Source organism: Rattus rattus, chromosome 10 (genome assembly GCF_011064425.1).
Source record: "Rattus rattus isolate New Zealand chromosome 10, Rrattus_CSIRO_v1, whole genome shotgun sequence".
In the NCBI taxonomy this organism is placed as follows: Eukaryota; Metazoa; Chordata; class Mammalia; order Rodentia; family Muridae; genus Rattus; species Rattus rattus.
Window position 1 is genome coordinate 15,357,145 of NC_046163.1, and position 16,348 is coordinate 15,373,492.

Here is a 16,348-nt window from a genome sequence, read left to right on the forward strand (position 1 = left end):
ATCCTACTTAGAAAGGGAAACAAAATAATCCTGGGGAGTAGAGAGTTGGAGGGACTTAAAAGGAAGAGATGAGGGGAAGAAGAATAAAGGGAAGCAGGACCAGGCATGGTAAGAGACAGGAGAGATTAAAGAGGGTCAGAAAAGTGATCAGAAATGCGTAGCAATGGGGGATGGAGAAAGTCCCAGACACCAGGAAAGCGTAAGCTACCAGGCACAATGTGGATGACATTAGCTGAATTGCCCAACAAAGGGAAGGGGGAACCTGTAGAGACCATAGCCAGGGTGTGGACAATGCCCCCAGTTGAGAGATGGGGCCATATATCCTTCTCAAAAATTTTAACCCAGAATTGGTGCTGTCTAAATGCAAGACAGGGACAAAGAGTAGAGCAGAGACTGAAGCAAAAACCATCCAGGGACTGCAACACCTGGTGATTCATCCCATATGCAGCTATAAAACCAAGGTCACTATTTTTGATGTCAAGAAGTGCTTGCTGACAGTGGACTGATATAGCTGATATAAATGCTCTGCCAGAACCTTACTGATTTAGATACAGATGCTTACAGCCAACCATTGGAATGATCATGGGGACCCCAATGGAGGAGTTAGGGGAAGAACTGAAGAAGCTGAAGGGGTTTGCAACCTTATAGGAAGAATAAAAATATCAACTAACCAGACTCCCCAGAGCTCCCAGGAACTAAACCACAAACCAAAGAATACACATGGAGAGACTCATGGCATCAGCAGCATATGTAGCAGATGGTCTTATCTGGCATCGATGAGAGGGGATGTCCTTGGTTCGGTGAAGTCTTGATGCAACAGCACAGGGTATTGCTAGGGTAGTGAGGCATGAGTAGGTGGGTGGTTGGGGGAGCACCCTCATAAAAGCAGGTGATAGTGGTGGATAGGAGGTTGGTGGAGGGAAAACTGGGAAGGGGAATAACATTTGAAATATAAATAAATAAAATAACCAATGAAAAACATTTAAAAATCCCTGAATTTTACCCTTAGACTGTTTCTTTAGAGTTATAATCTTCATATTCTTTTAACAAAGTCCCTTTATCCCCATCTTATATCACATTAGTTCAAGATGCAAAGCCTTATCTAATCATCTGGGGATTTTTATTGCCCAGTTTTTTATCATGTTCCTAATTGTGTAGCAGACCATCTGATATCTCCAAACTCTCAGAGTTCTGGGGAAAGCAGGCACAAGCTACCAGCTGTGAAAAAGAAGGGCGGAGCGTGCCTGCTTATGAATTTCTATGACTGTGATATGCAATCAGTATACCTCATATCAGCAATGGGTCAGAACTAGATCTTCCTTAAGCTGACCAGGCAGTTTAGCCAAAAACTGGTGAATTTCTGAATCAATAAGAGAACCTGTTTCCAGGGTATTTGGTGAAAATTATAAGAAAAAGATGTATGATTCATCTGTGAATAAGCACACACAAGCATACACCACACACATTCATACACACATACATACACACAAACCAATAATTAATTAATTACTATTAATTAAACCATTCTGGTGAAATCTACTTTTCTAATGCAATCTCATTGGCAAAAATAATAAGGTGTGTGAATAATATTGCAAGGTTTTACAAACTTTAAGAAAGCATATTTATTCTTCTGATTTCCGCCCGTGCCAGGAACTGACAATATGCCAGAGCTCGTTGTACCCAAATCCCGCTGGAAGAAAGAACATCTCCAGGAATGCTGAAACACAGGTTTACAGTAAGTTCAATACACTGTCACAGGCAGCAAGATCAGCTAACACCAAAGATAAGCAGATGGCAAGAGTAAAGGTAAAGAACCTAAGCACAGAAACCAAAGTCACTTGGCATCATCAGTTCCCTACCACAGTAAGTCCAGGATACTCCAACAAACCATAAAAGCAAGATTTTCATTTAAAATCACAATTCATGATGACGTTAGAGGACATTAAGAAGGACACAAGTAACTTCCTTAAAGAAATATAGGTCAACACAGATAAAGAGGTAGAAACCCTTAAAGAGGAGAAACAAAAATTCCTTAAAGAATTACAGGAAAACAAAAACAAATAGGTAAGGGAATTGAGCAAATCTTAAAATGGAAATAGAGACAATAAAGAAATCACAAAGGGAGATAACCCTGTAGATAGAAAACTTAGGAAAGAGTTCAGGAGTCAGAGACACAAGCATTACCAACAGAATTCAACAGATAAAAGAGAGAATCTCAGGGACAGAAGATACCAAGGAAAACATTAATACAACAGTCAAAGAAAGTGCAAAACACAAAAAGCTCTTAACCAAAAATATCCAGAAAATTCAGGACACAATGAGAAGATCAAACCTAAGGATAATAAGTATTGAAGATAGCAAAGATTCCAAACTTAAAGGGCTTCAACCAATATCTTCAAAATATTTATCTTCAGTAAATACCTTCATCAAAATTATAGAAGAAAACTATGCTAACCTAAACAAAGAGATGCCCATAAACATATGAGAAGCCTACAGAACTCCAAATTAATTGGACCAGAAAAGAAATTCCTCCCGTCACATAATAGTCAAAACACCAAATGCACAAAACAAAGAAAGAAATTAAAAGCAGTAAGGAAAAATGGTCAAGTAACATAAAAAGGCATACCTATCAGAATTGCAGCAGACTTCTCATCAGAGACTATGAGAGCCAGAAGTTCCTAGGCAGATGTCATACAGACCCTAAGAGACCACAAATGCCAGCCCAGGCTACAGTATCCAGCAAATCTCTCAATTAACATAGGTGTAGAAACCAAGATATTCCATGACAAAACCAAAATATACAATATTTTTCCCACAAATCCAGTCCTAAAAAGGGTAATAGATGTAAATCTCCAACACAAAGAGGGAGACTACACCCTGGATAAAGCAAGAAACTAATCTAATTTCAACTAAATCTAAATAAGATGCACAAACATAATTTCACATCTAACAACAAAAATAACAAGAAACAATAATTATTGGTCCCTAGTGTCTCTCAACACTAATGGATTCAATTCCCCAATAAAAAGACATAGACTAACAGACTGGATATTTGAACATGACCTAGAATTTTGATGCATGTGGGAAAACACAACTCAGTAACAAAGACAGACACTACCTCAAACAAAAGGCTGGAAAACAATTTTCCAAGAATATGGTCCCAAAAGTTATCAAACAATATAGTGAAGACATTACTTATTCATCAAAAGGAAAATCCACCAAGATGATCTCTCAATCCTGAATAACTATGTTCAAAATGCAAGGCTGTCTACATTTGTAAAAGAAACCTTACTAAAGCATACATGGCAACTCACACAGTAATAGTGGGAGACTTCAACACCCAACTCACATCACTGGACAGATCATAAGAAACTAACAGAAGTCATGAACCAAATGGATTAAACAGATATTTATAGAATGTCATCCTAAAACAAAGAAGTATACCTTCTTCTCAGCACCTCATGGTACCTTCCTGAAAACTGAACATATCATCATTCACAAAACAGACCTTAACAGATACAAGAAGATTGAAATAATACCATGCATCTTATCAATTCACCACAGACTAAGACTCGTCTTCAAAAATAACAAAAACAACAAAAAGCACACATACACATGGAAGCTTAACAATGTTCTACTCAATGATAACTAGGTAAAAGAAGAAAGAAAAAAGAAATTAACAACTTCTTAGAAGTTAATAAAAATGAAGATACAACATATCTAAACTTATGGGACACAATAAAAGCAGTACTAAGAGTAAATGTCATAGCTCAGAGTGCCATCAAAATGAAACAGGAAAGTGCATACGTTAGCCCCTTGAAAGTATACCTAAAAGCTCTAAAACAAAAAGAAGCAAATTCAACCAATAGAAGCACAGGGCAGGAAATAATCAAACTCATGTCTGTAATTAACTAAGTAGATACAAAAAGAACTATACAAAGAATTAACAAAACCTAACAAAACCAGGAGCAGATTCTTTGGAGAAAAAAAAAACAACAACAACAAGATAGAAATACTATTAGCCAGACTAACCAGAAGGCACAGAGACACAGAGAGAGTGTCCAAATTAACAAAATCAGATGTGAAAGGGGAGACATAATAATAGAAACAGGAAATTCAAATGCCATCACATCCTACTACAAAAGTCTATTCTCAACCAAACTGGAAAGTCTGGATGAAATGGACGATTTTCTAGACAGATACCAGGATACCATAACTCCTAAAGAAATAGAACCAGACATTAATTTTCTCCCAACCAAAAAAACCCCGGTACCAGATCGGATTAATACAGAATTCTATCAGACCTTCATAGAAGGTCTATATGGTCTATAACTACACTATCCAAACTATTCTACAAAATCGAATCAGAAGGAAAACTACCCAATTCCTTCTATGAAGCCACATTTACCCTTATACCTAAGCCACACAAAGTCTTAACAAAGAAAGAGAAATTCAGACTAATTCTTTATGAATATCTATGCAAATATACTCAATCCAATTCTCACAAACTGCATCCAAGGACACATCAAAACGATCATCCACCATGATCAAGTAAGCTTCATCCCAGGGATGTAGGGATGATTCAATATATGGAAATTCATCAACATAATCCAATGTATAAACAAACTCAAAAAAACAAAACAAAACAAACAAACAAACAAACAAAAAAACCCCATGATCATCTCATTAGATGCTGAGAAAGCGTTTGACAAAATTCAACACACCTTCATTTTATGTCTTGGAAAGATCAGGAATTCAAGGCCCATACCTGAAAATTGTAAATGTAGTTTACAGCAAACCAGTAGCCAACATCAAACTAAATGAAAAGAAACCTGAAACAATCCCACTAAAATCAGGGATAAAACAAGGCTACTCACTCTCTCCCTACCAATTCAATATGGTACTCAAAATCCTAGCCAGAGCAATCATACAACAAAAGATGGTTAATGGGATACAAAATGGAAAGTAAGAAGTCAAAATATCACTATTTGCAGATAATATGATTAGTATACTTATGTGACCCCAAAAATTCTGCCAGAGAACTCCTAAGCCTGATAAACTACTTCAGTAAAGTGGCTGGATATAAAATTAATTCAAACAAGTAGGTAGCCTCTACTCTAAGGATAAACAGGCTGAGAAAGAAATAGGGCAAATGACACCCTTCACACTAGTCACAAATAATATAAAATACCTCAGGGTGACTCTAACCAAGCAAGTGAATGATCTGTATGACAAAAACTTCAAGTCTCTGCAAAAAGAAATTAAAGAAGATCTCAGAAGATGGAAAGATCTTCCATGCTCTTAGATTGGCAGGGTTAATATTGAAAAAATGGCCATCTTGCTGAAAGCAATCTACAGATTCAATTCAATCCCCATCAAAACTCCAACTCAATTCTTCATAGAGTTTGAAAGAGCAATTTTCTAATAATAAATAAATTTGGAATAACAAAAAACCCATGATAGTGAAAACTATCCTCAACAATAAAAGAATGTCTAAGGGTATCACCCTCCCTGACCTCAAGTTGTATTCCAAAGCAATAGTGATAAAAACTGCATGGTGTTGGTACAGAGACAGGCAAGTAGATCAATGGAATAGAATTGGAGACCCAGAAATGAACCCACTCACCTGTAGTCACTTGATCTTTGTCAAAGGAGCTAAAACCATCCAGTGGTAAAACAATAGCATTCTCAACAAATAGTGCTGGTTCAACAGGCAGTTTGCATGTAGAAGAACACAAATTGATCCATTCTTATTACCCTGTAGAAACTCAAGTACATGTCTATCAAAGACCTCCACATAAGACCAGATACACTCACACTATTAGAAGAAAAAGGTGGAAGAGCCTTGAAAACATGGGCACTGGGGAAAATTTCCTGAACAAAACACCAGTGGCTTATGTTCTAAAATTAGGAATCGACAAATGAGAGTTCATAAAACTGCAAAGCTTCTATAAGGCAAAGGACACTATCATTACGACAAAATGGCAACAACAGATTGGGAAAAGATCTTTACCAATCCTAGATCTGATAGAGGGCTAATATCCAAAATATATAAAGAATTCAGGAAGGTAGACTCCAGAGACTCAAATAACACTATTAAAAAAGGGGGTAAGGAGGTAAACAATGAATTATCAAGTATGGAATTTCAAATGCCTAAGAAGCACCTCAAGAAATGTTCAAAATCCTTAGTCATCAGGAAAATGTAAATCAAACAATCCTGAGATTGCACCTCACAGCAGTCAAAATGGCTAAGATTAAAAACTCAGGTGACAACAGATGATGGCGAGGACGTGGAGGAAAAGGAACACTCTTCCATTGTTGGTGAGATTGCAAGCTTGTACAACCACTCTGGAAATCAGTCTAGAGGCTCCTCAGAAAACTGGACATTCCACTACCTGAGTACCCAGCTATATCTCTCCTGGGCATATACCCAAAAGATACTCCAATATACAACAAAAACACATGCTCCACTATGTTCATACCAGCCTTATTTAGAATAGCCAGAAAGAACCTAGATGTCCTTCAACAGAGGAATGGATACAGAAAATATGGTACATTTACAAAATGGAGTACCACTCAGCTATTAAACACAATGACTTCATGAAATTCATAGGCAAATGTATCGAACAAGAAAATTTCATCCTGAATGGGATAACCAAATCACAAAAACACACATGGTATGCACTCACTGAAAAGTGGATATTAGCCCAAAAGTTTGAAATACCCAAGATACAATCCACAGATCGCATGAAGCTCAAGAAAAAGCATGACCAAATTGCAGCTGCTTCAGTCCTTCTTAGTAGTGGGAACAAAAATATTCACAGGAGGAGATACTGAGACAAAGCTTGGAGCAGAGACTGGCAGAATGCCCATTAAGAGACTGTCCCATCTGGGTATCCAGCCCATATACATACAACCACCAAACCCAGGCAATACTGCTGATGTCAAGAAGTGCATGCTGACAGGAGCCTGATATAGCTGTCTCCTGAGAGGCTCTGCCAGAGCATGACAAAGACAGATATGAATACTCACAGCCAATCATTGAACTGAGAATGGGGTCTCCATTGGAGGAGCTAGAGACAGGATTGAAGGAGCTGAAGGGGCTTGCAACCCCATAAAAGCAACAATACCAACCAACCAGTGCTCCCAGGGCCTAAACCACTGTCCAAATAGTACACACGGACAGTCCCATGGCTCCAGCTTCATTTGTATCCGAGGATGGCCTTGTTTGGCATCAATGGGATGAGAAGCCCTGGGTTTTTACAAGGAGAATCTCAGGGCAGGGAGGCGGGAAGGGGTGGGTGGATGGGTTGGGGAGCACTCTCATAGAAATAGGTGGAGGGTGGATGGGGTATGGGGTTTATTGACAGGGAACTGGGAAAGTGGATATCATTTGAAATGTAAATAAAGGAAATCCAGTAAAAAAAAAGTATACTTATTACTAACACCATCTATTTTCACCTTCATTTTTAAACTCCCTAAAAATTTCAAATAGTTATTCCAGAGCTGGGCAGAAGAAAAAGTAGGAAAGAAAAATTATCATATTTTTTCTGCAATACTTATCTCATACTTCTCACGTGCAGTATAGTGTTACTGGCAGCATGAAGCACACAGCAAAAACATGAGTGCAGCTCATAATCATTCTTGGCGTTTGGGAAACACATATTCATGAAGAGGGTGATGTAATAGTGAAGGAATGGCATAGCAACATTGATATTTGCTCACCATTCTCTATGAACTGCATCTATTCTACTAAGGAGGTGGTCATAACATTTAACTAATCCTGGCTATTTTATCTGAGTTCCCAGCTCTTCATTTTAATTTAGAATTTGAGAATTTCATGAGTAGTTTTTACATCATTGCTCTCACCTCTCTTAATTTCTCCGTGTCTCCACTACTCCCTATTAAATTTATGACTTCATCTTAAATACATACACATACATCCATTCATATACACATACCTATGTATGTATATAGATATGCAAGTTTCTGAGTCCTTTGAAAGTTGTCCATGTGTATATTAATATCTTTGTTGAGTTTCTCCCTAGAGAAGACTGATTTACCTTCTCTTTTTTTTTCTTTTTTCGGAGCTGGGGACCGAACCCAGGGCCTTGCACTTGCTAGGCAAGCGCTCTACCACTGAGCTAAATCCCCAACCCCGATTTACCTTCTCTTTGCATCGATTCATTACCTATACCTCTTCATCTAAGGAACAGACTTTGTGAAATTTCCCCTACTTACAATGTCAAATCAATTGGAGTTGCCATTATGCAAGCCTTGTTTAGGTAACCATATAGCTAAGATTTCCTGGGTCCAGCTCCTTGTCACTACTAGAATACAATCTCTAGACAATGCTCTGGTCTTCATACTGCTTCTACCTCCTCTTTCACAATGCTCACTTGTAGATGTATCATTTGGGCTGAGAATTCTCTGTTCAGTTGTTCTTTGCATTTAAAAAAGTTGTTCATTTCTGTAATGTGCAATACATGCTGATTTAAAAGACACATCTTTGATGAAGGATGGGAAATACATTTATCTGTGGACATAAGGATAAGTATTCAGAAAGCTTTTATAAACTATATGTGCTTAGGAATATGTCAGTAGGGCTGGAGAGATGGCTCAGCCGTTAAGGGCAAGGCACACAACCAAAAATATAAGAGGAATATGTCAGTAGTTGCTGCTTCTATAGGGTCCGTGATTTTACAAGTCACGGGTAGTTATCTATGATTATAAATCTGGGCATGAGTTATCAAGCCTGAGAAAGCCATAATACAATTAGGTAGCTGTTAGTTTCTTCATGATATATACGCCACTATTACACCATTGAGATCTTACTAGGCTTGTCATTTTTGTGCTTCATAAGCTTTATAGCTTGGAAGAACTACTGATTGCTTTTCTTCTTTGATAGCTGTTCTAGTCAGAGGAGGCTTCCATGCCATTCACATCTTGATTCCTCTGTACTGTAACTCCTCTGTACTGTCTCCAAACTGTCTACTCTTTTCATGAATAGTCTTACATCTCAAGTCCTGGAAGGAAAACCAGGGCAATGGCAATACTCAATATTGTTTGAGGAGCCTTTAGGACTTTCCTGACCAACAACATAAAAGGTAGTTTGCCATTAGAATTTTAGTTAAATAATATATGACTCTCCGAGGAACATGTCACTCAAGTGTCATAACTTCATTTAAACTATATAGATAGTTGTGTACATATAGAATTAAAATCTGTATTTTAAAGTGAACAAAAAATGCTTCATATATATTTACTGCTATCTGTATTTCTTATTTCGCCCTAATCTTTATTTTACCCTACCCACTCTCCCAAGTTAAAAATTCCTCCATTTTTCTCTTTCATAGCACCTGTATCTTATTATTTCCTTCTCTAGAAATAGGTACAATGATCTTCTTTTCCTGAGAGTTACTCTGGATTATATAATAAATTTGACAATTTGGACCTAGGAAACAAACTTGAAAGAGCACATATGGCATTTACCTGTAAGTCTCTTTTTTTTCCTTATGACTGGGTAGAATTTCATTGTACTGCATTGTTATTTCCCATGCATCTTTTGAAGGCCATATATTTTATTTTATTTTTATGGGATACTTTTATTTACATTTCAAATAAATGTAATCCCCTTTCCCCCACCCAACCACCCATCACTTCCTGCCTCCCTGCCCTGACATTCCCCTACACTGGACATTTCCAAGGTCATTGAGAATAGAGCACCAATAGACCTGGCTTTTAAAATATCTGCAGAGTACTATGTCAAGTCCTTTGGGCATTTGACAAGGCATGCTATAGCTGTATCATATGGCAAACTTATTGTTATCTTTGTGAGGATTCTTCACACTCATTTTCCTGGTGAATTCTCCAGGTTTTAGTCTCATCAATAGTGAATGATGGTTCTCCTTCCCCACATCCTCCCCAGCATTAGTTGTCAGGAATTTTCTGATCTTATCCATTCTAACTGGGGTATAATGAAATCCAAATTCTGTATGCTAATGATACTGATATGATAATGATAAGATATTTTTTCTATCTTCTTTTAAGAACTGTGTTTAGATCCATAGTTCATTTCTTGGGGGGTGTCATTTGTCTTCTTGCCTGTTTTTTAGTTCTTTGTATATTGTAGATATTCATGCTCTATCAGCTTATAACTGGCCAAAGTTCTTGCCCACTCTGTAAGCTTCCCCTTTACTGGAATGATTGTGTCCTCTGCTGTAGAGAAGCTTACAAGTTTTAGGAGTTCCCATTTGTCAACCATTGGCCTTGATGAGCAAATGAAGCCATGCTTAGAAGCTCTTTCCTATTCCTAAATTCTTTCAGATACTGCCTATGTTTACTTCAAGCTATTTCAGTTCTTCTTCTTCTTTTCTTCTTCTTCTTTTCTTCTCCTTCTTCTCTTCTTCTTCTTCTTCTTCTTCTTCTTCTTCTTCTTCTTCTTCTTCTTCTTCTTCTTCTTCTTCTTCTTCTTCTTCTTCTTCTTCTTCTTCTTCTAGTTTTACCTTGAGGTATTTTTCGTTGACTTTTGTGCAAGATGGGAATCTAGTTTCCTTGGTCTGCATGTGGTTATTCAGTTCTCCCAGCACCATTTTTGGACAATGCTGTGTTTTCTCTAAGATATATTTTGGCATCTTTACCAAATATAGAATGTAGATTTTTGTATTTTTATCTGGGTCTCCTTTTTGTTCATTTGTCTACATATCTGTTTTTGTTATAGTACCATACTCCTTTTATTACTATATCTCTATAACATTGTTTGAAATCTGATATAGTAATGCCTTATGTATTGTTCTTCTTGCTCATGATTACTTTGTTATCCAAAAGTTTTTTTTGTGATTTCAATTATTTTAGCTCTATTAAGAATGTCATAAAAGAGTTTAATTGGAATTGTATTGAATCTGTATAGTGCTTTTTGTATAACCATCATTTTTACACTCTTGAATCTACTAATCCTTTAGTGTAGGAGGTCCTTCTAACTTCTATTATGTTTCTCCCTTTCTTTCTTTAGGGATTAAAAATCTTCATTATAGTGGGCTTTAACCTCCTTGGTTTGATTTATAACTTTTAATTTTGTGTTTATTCAAATGTTTACATTTAAAAGGCTTTAAATATTTCATGCCTTTACACTTTTTATACTAGTCATAAATATTCCCTATTCCTCCCTCTCATTTCTTCACAACATTTTTACCATCACATCTCCATTCTAATTTCATTTTCTCTTTTAAAAAATAATCCCTAGAGTTCAATTAGATGTTCCTAGGCTCATTTGTGTGCGGTCATCCACTGGAGCACAGGGGACATAACAGTGGCCATGCCGTTACCCCAAAGAAAAGTGATTCTTCCTCATTTAGGAGTCATCAATTTCCAATAGATCCTCTGTTGGGATAGGATATTGGATTTATTTCCATATCCATGCTAGAATTTTTAAATGGCTTTATCTTCTTACAAAATGAGAGATGTTGTAAAGTCATGTGCCACACCCATGACATGTCTAGCAGTGAATATTTTATAGCACCACACCCACCAGTGCTCACCTCTACATTCTTTCTGTCTCAGTTATCAGATGTTCCTTAACATTTAGAGTGGGTGTGTGTGTGTGTGTGTGTGTGTGTGTGTGTGTGTGTGTTCACATGCTCTATCTTCATATATAGTGTATAGTACACATGTATAGACATGGTAAATGCAATGATACCAGAAGTTTTCAAAGAAAGGCTACTGTGACAGGATGGTGTGATAACACCAAGTATGAAACTTTCTTTCTTATGAATTCTCATTAGACAAAAATGAGAGAAAGTGTTGAGATTCACATTTTAGTCATAGCATCAAAGTCATTGGTGAGCACAGGTAAATGGGTGACATAAAGGTTTGATATTGCTCCACAAGTACATTTTCATTACCTTGTGTAACAGATGTGTGTGCTGGATTTATCTAGGTATAGCAGGTTTACTCCTGATAGGGATAAAGAATCTAACATCCAGAAAGACTAATCCACAGAAAAGGGAGAATAACAACTTTGCCCTTTTGGAATCGAAGGAACATGATGGCTGGAAGTTTGCTAACTAGGTGAGGGCTTGGATATTTTATAGGGCTGCTGGGCCCCTCCCTTATCCTTGTCCTGTTCAGATATCTGTCCCAATGCCTTCCCATCATTTCTTCTTGAATTATATTCTGGAAGCAGGAGGCCATCACCTCTGGAAGCCTGCTTTCACTTTCTGTCTACTTATTTTCCTCTACCCTTGCTTCAGTTGGAAATTGCCCTGGCCCAAACCCATCATGTCCATCACACAGGGGTCTACTATGGCTAGAAAATTTCTTTATTTTTCTTTTGATAGTTTCATAGTATTAAGATCAGTCTGTAACACACTCCAAGTTACTTTATATCTTAAAACATGTTGTTACAATGCATTGCAAGTGTATTTGACTCTAATTTAAGGGAGTCCCTTGAGGGATTCAGAGATGGATTCATATGTGCCATATGTTAGATGACACCACTCAGCACAGACTGATAAATGGGCCAATCTCGAGAATGGAAAGGGAGTAACCCTATATGTTTCTTGAGTAAATTGATGCTTTAGAGCAGTGGTTCTCATTCCATAGGTCAAGATCCCTTGGGGGTGTTGAACAACCTTTTCACAGGGGTCACAAGTCAGATAGCCTGCATATCAGATATTTACATTATAATTTATAAAGGTAGTAAAATCACAGGTATGAGGCAACACCAAATTAATCTCATGGTTCTGAGTCCCCACAATATGTGGAACTGTGTTAAAAAGCTGGAGCATTAGGAAGGTTGATAATCACAATCATCAAGCAACCTAACACAGTGATGCCATGGCCACTCATTAATGTATAACAGGATGCCTGGTGTGTTTGTCAGGACTGGGGACTTCCCTACGGTTCCTGCAGTTGTAGCTAGACATGGTCTCCCAGTGTTTACACAAGTGCTTGACCATTTGCCTTTCCAGGTGGTCACCTATGTGGTCATGAACCTGGATCTGACCAGCTGCTTCCTGCTGCTAATATGTTTCTTGTTCTACACGTGTTTTGCTTTCTAACCCAGTAGCTTCAAGTTCAAGCCTGAGTCCAAAGGATCTACCAGAGTCTTCCTCCTGACCTGGGTTTGGTTTATTATCTTTCTCAGCACACTTCTGCACCCTTTACAGATTTTCTGCAAGCTCTTTAACTTGCATTCATGCTGTAACCCAATAATGCATATGCAGCTCTGTAGATATAAAAAGTGTGCTATGTGATGTTATATGAGACATAGTTTTAGTAATTAAGGCTGGAAAAAATAACTTGCATTCACCTCAGTAGGCTACCAATGAAAATCTTGTGACTGAGACCTTGGAACCTGCAAATTTGTTATCTAACAAATTATGACCTTATAGTAAAATAAAAAATATATCAAACTGTGTCTATCTAGTGAGCTCACAATACATATTACATTACATGTATACCATATGAATCCATATGTTGTCATTTACTGGAATTAATCAATATGACCCTCATAAATAAGAACTCTCGATGTAATAAAGGTAAAAATACAGTATAGAAACCTTCCTGGTATGTGTATAAGAGAACTTGTTAAGAATGTTATCTGCCTTTTCCTGACTTCTTTTTTTTCCAGGATTTTAAAGGACTGAACAGATTTCTTGTCCTTCCCAATACTCAGATTCCAAGTAGGCAACACAGACCAAACTGCTGATTAGGGTCATTATTACTTTGAGATATTTCAACTCAAGCAGTAATTACTTTTCCCTTCCATGAAACAAAAATACCAAATATCACAAAATATAGTACACACAGGAAATCTGTCTATACTCTATTTAGATTCATGGTGGCTTCTTGGAAAGGGCCAGACAGGCTTTTAAACTACACCCAGTCTCTCAGAGAAGGGTAACTTTCAGTGAGGTTACTTTGGGTCTACTGTAAGCAACCCCTCATCTATGTTCTTTAAGTAGCCCCAATAAACTCATTTGTCCCCCAGGGTGAACTAGAATGGAATTGTAATTTGGTTTAGTTTTGAGAGACCTTATGGAAATGGATATATATAGAAATTGTTGCAACCTAAACACATAGCATTCTTATGAAGAATAATAATGTAACACAATAGAAAGGATATATTAAGTGCTCAATAAATAATCTTTTCCCTCTCAGGCTCCCTATTTTTTTACTTAGATGCATTGCACCCATACACATTCACAGGATGGCCCACATTTCTTCTTTTTACATTTCAAAATGTTATTCCCTTTCCATCCTCTCCCATACTCACATGGCTTCTTACTCTAAGAATCCATTTCTTTCATTTTGGCTCTTAGATGGCACGTTTCCTTTTTCATACCTTAGTATTCCACATAGGACATGAATAGTTACTAATTTGTATATGTAGTAGCTTTGACTCCCTAATAAGTGAGAACAAAAGACATATGTATGGGAGACTGTTCTTTCAGATATCTTGTGCAATATAGTGTGCATAGACATTGCCTATTTAACACTGGCAGATCACTTGCTGGGTTACAATTTAACATACAGTGTATGTGTAGCTTAATCAACTTTTGTTGCAGTGTAGTCTCTATTGTAGAGGAAATTATTCTGGTATAAAATTTGACTGTTGAAATACTATAATTTGAAGGGGCCATTGAAGCTGGCTCAGAGATAAAGGTGATGATCTCTGAGCCTGACAACCCCAATTTGATCGGTGGGATCCATATGGAAAAAGAGAACCAATGTCCCTAAATTGTCCTCTTAATTCCAATAATTATAAATCTGCATGGTGGCACATGCATATATATGCATATATGCTCATGGAAACACATACGCACACACACACAAACACAGAGTCATGTATATAACTTGTAAATGCACACCAAACTAATCAATGAATAAATGTTTCCCCAAACCATCGACTCCTTCCTGCCTCCCGGCCATGACATTCTCCTAAACTGAGGCATCGAACTTGGCAGGATCAAGGAAGAAGAGGAAATAGGACCAGGCTATAAAAATCTCATCTCATTTCCAGCAACCCACTTGTCCAGCTAGGATTTACCTCTTCATGCTTTCACACTCTTTCTAAATAATGCTTTCAGCTTTCAATGAAGTATCCAAATGTGTGAGCAAATGGTGTAAAATACAGATACTGCAGTCCAAAATCTTTAAGCATACTTCATCTATTAGAGTCTTCTTCATCTGGAGAATGAGACTTGCATTGTAGCTGAACCACAGGTTTTTCAGCTGTTACTTTCTAGGGCTTTTTGTATTGCACTCTTTTTATATATTGGGCAGAGAACAGCTAATCCACAGGCCCAGCTTTTTGATATTAATGGCGAACTGTTTGATGTGTTTCACTACAATGACACTTTCAGAAAAAGTCCTCTCCTGAGGACTGAGAAGACACAGCTGGATTTATCTGCAGGCTTGTCTTCGCTTGAAAGCATTCATACTATCTTGCCCATGGCTAAATAATTTCCTTGCTTCTTTAATTGTGAGTTTTCTCATGGACTGTAGAGTAAGTGTAGAAAGAGAACATTAAGATAAAGACACATCCCTTTGGTATTAGTATTCCTATATTAGTTAGATTACTGGGTAATATAATTTGTAGACATTAATTACTAGAATTTGCATCTTGTGTATATATTCATTATATTGTAGTTATTATTTGTATTTTAGGTGGTTTTGTTATTAAATCCATAACAACAAATTTAACATTTATTTCAGAGCTGTCATCCTGTCATGCATAATATTGAGTCAAAAATTCTAAGCCATTAAGTGACCACACTGTTCTGAAATCAATATGGATTTTCTTCTAAGCAAAAGAACTGCTATGAAACTCAGTGTACCATACCTGCTCAAAAGAGGCTTCATCACTCCACAGACATCCTTTGCTCATGTATGCTTATTGTGGCTACATTCTCAGTAACAGGGTAATGAAAGGAGCCTAGATGCTTATTCAGAGATGATTAGATAGGGACAATGTGCACACACAGTGAAATTGTTATTCAGGACGTAAGAAAAATGAAATTATTAATTTTCAAGAAAGTATATGGAGTGGGGTATTTTGTAGGTACAGGCTATGAAACTAAAAATGAGCACCAAAGTGGGTATTGGATAATGAGAAAATATCAGGGGGAAACGGAACACAAGTGTTAGGGAACTCAAAAAGATTCATCTTTTAGAGGGAGGCTATAATGGGTTACAGGGGAGGAGATAATGTAGAAGGAAGGGGAGCAAAGAAAACTAATCTTGTTTGAAAATGGCATGATTAAACTTAATACATTACATGCTAATCAATTTGAAATATACCTGAGTTAACTCAGACTTTAGGCATGATGAAGGTTCCCCATGATAC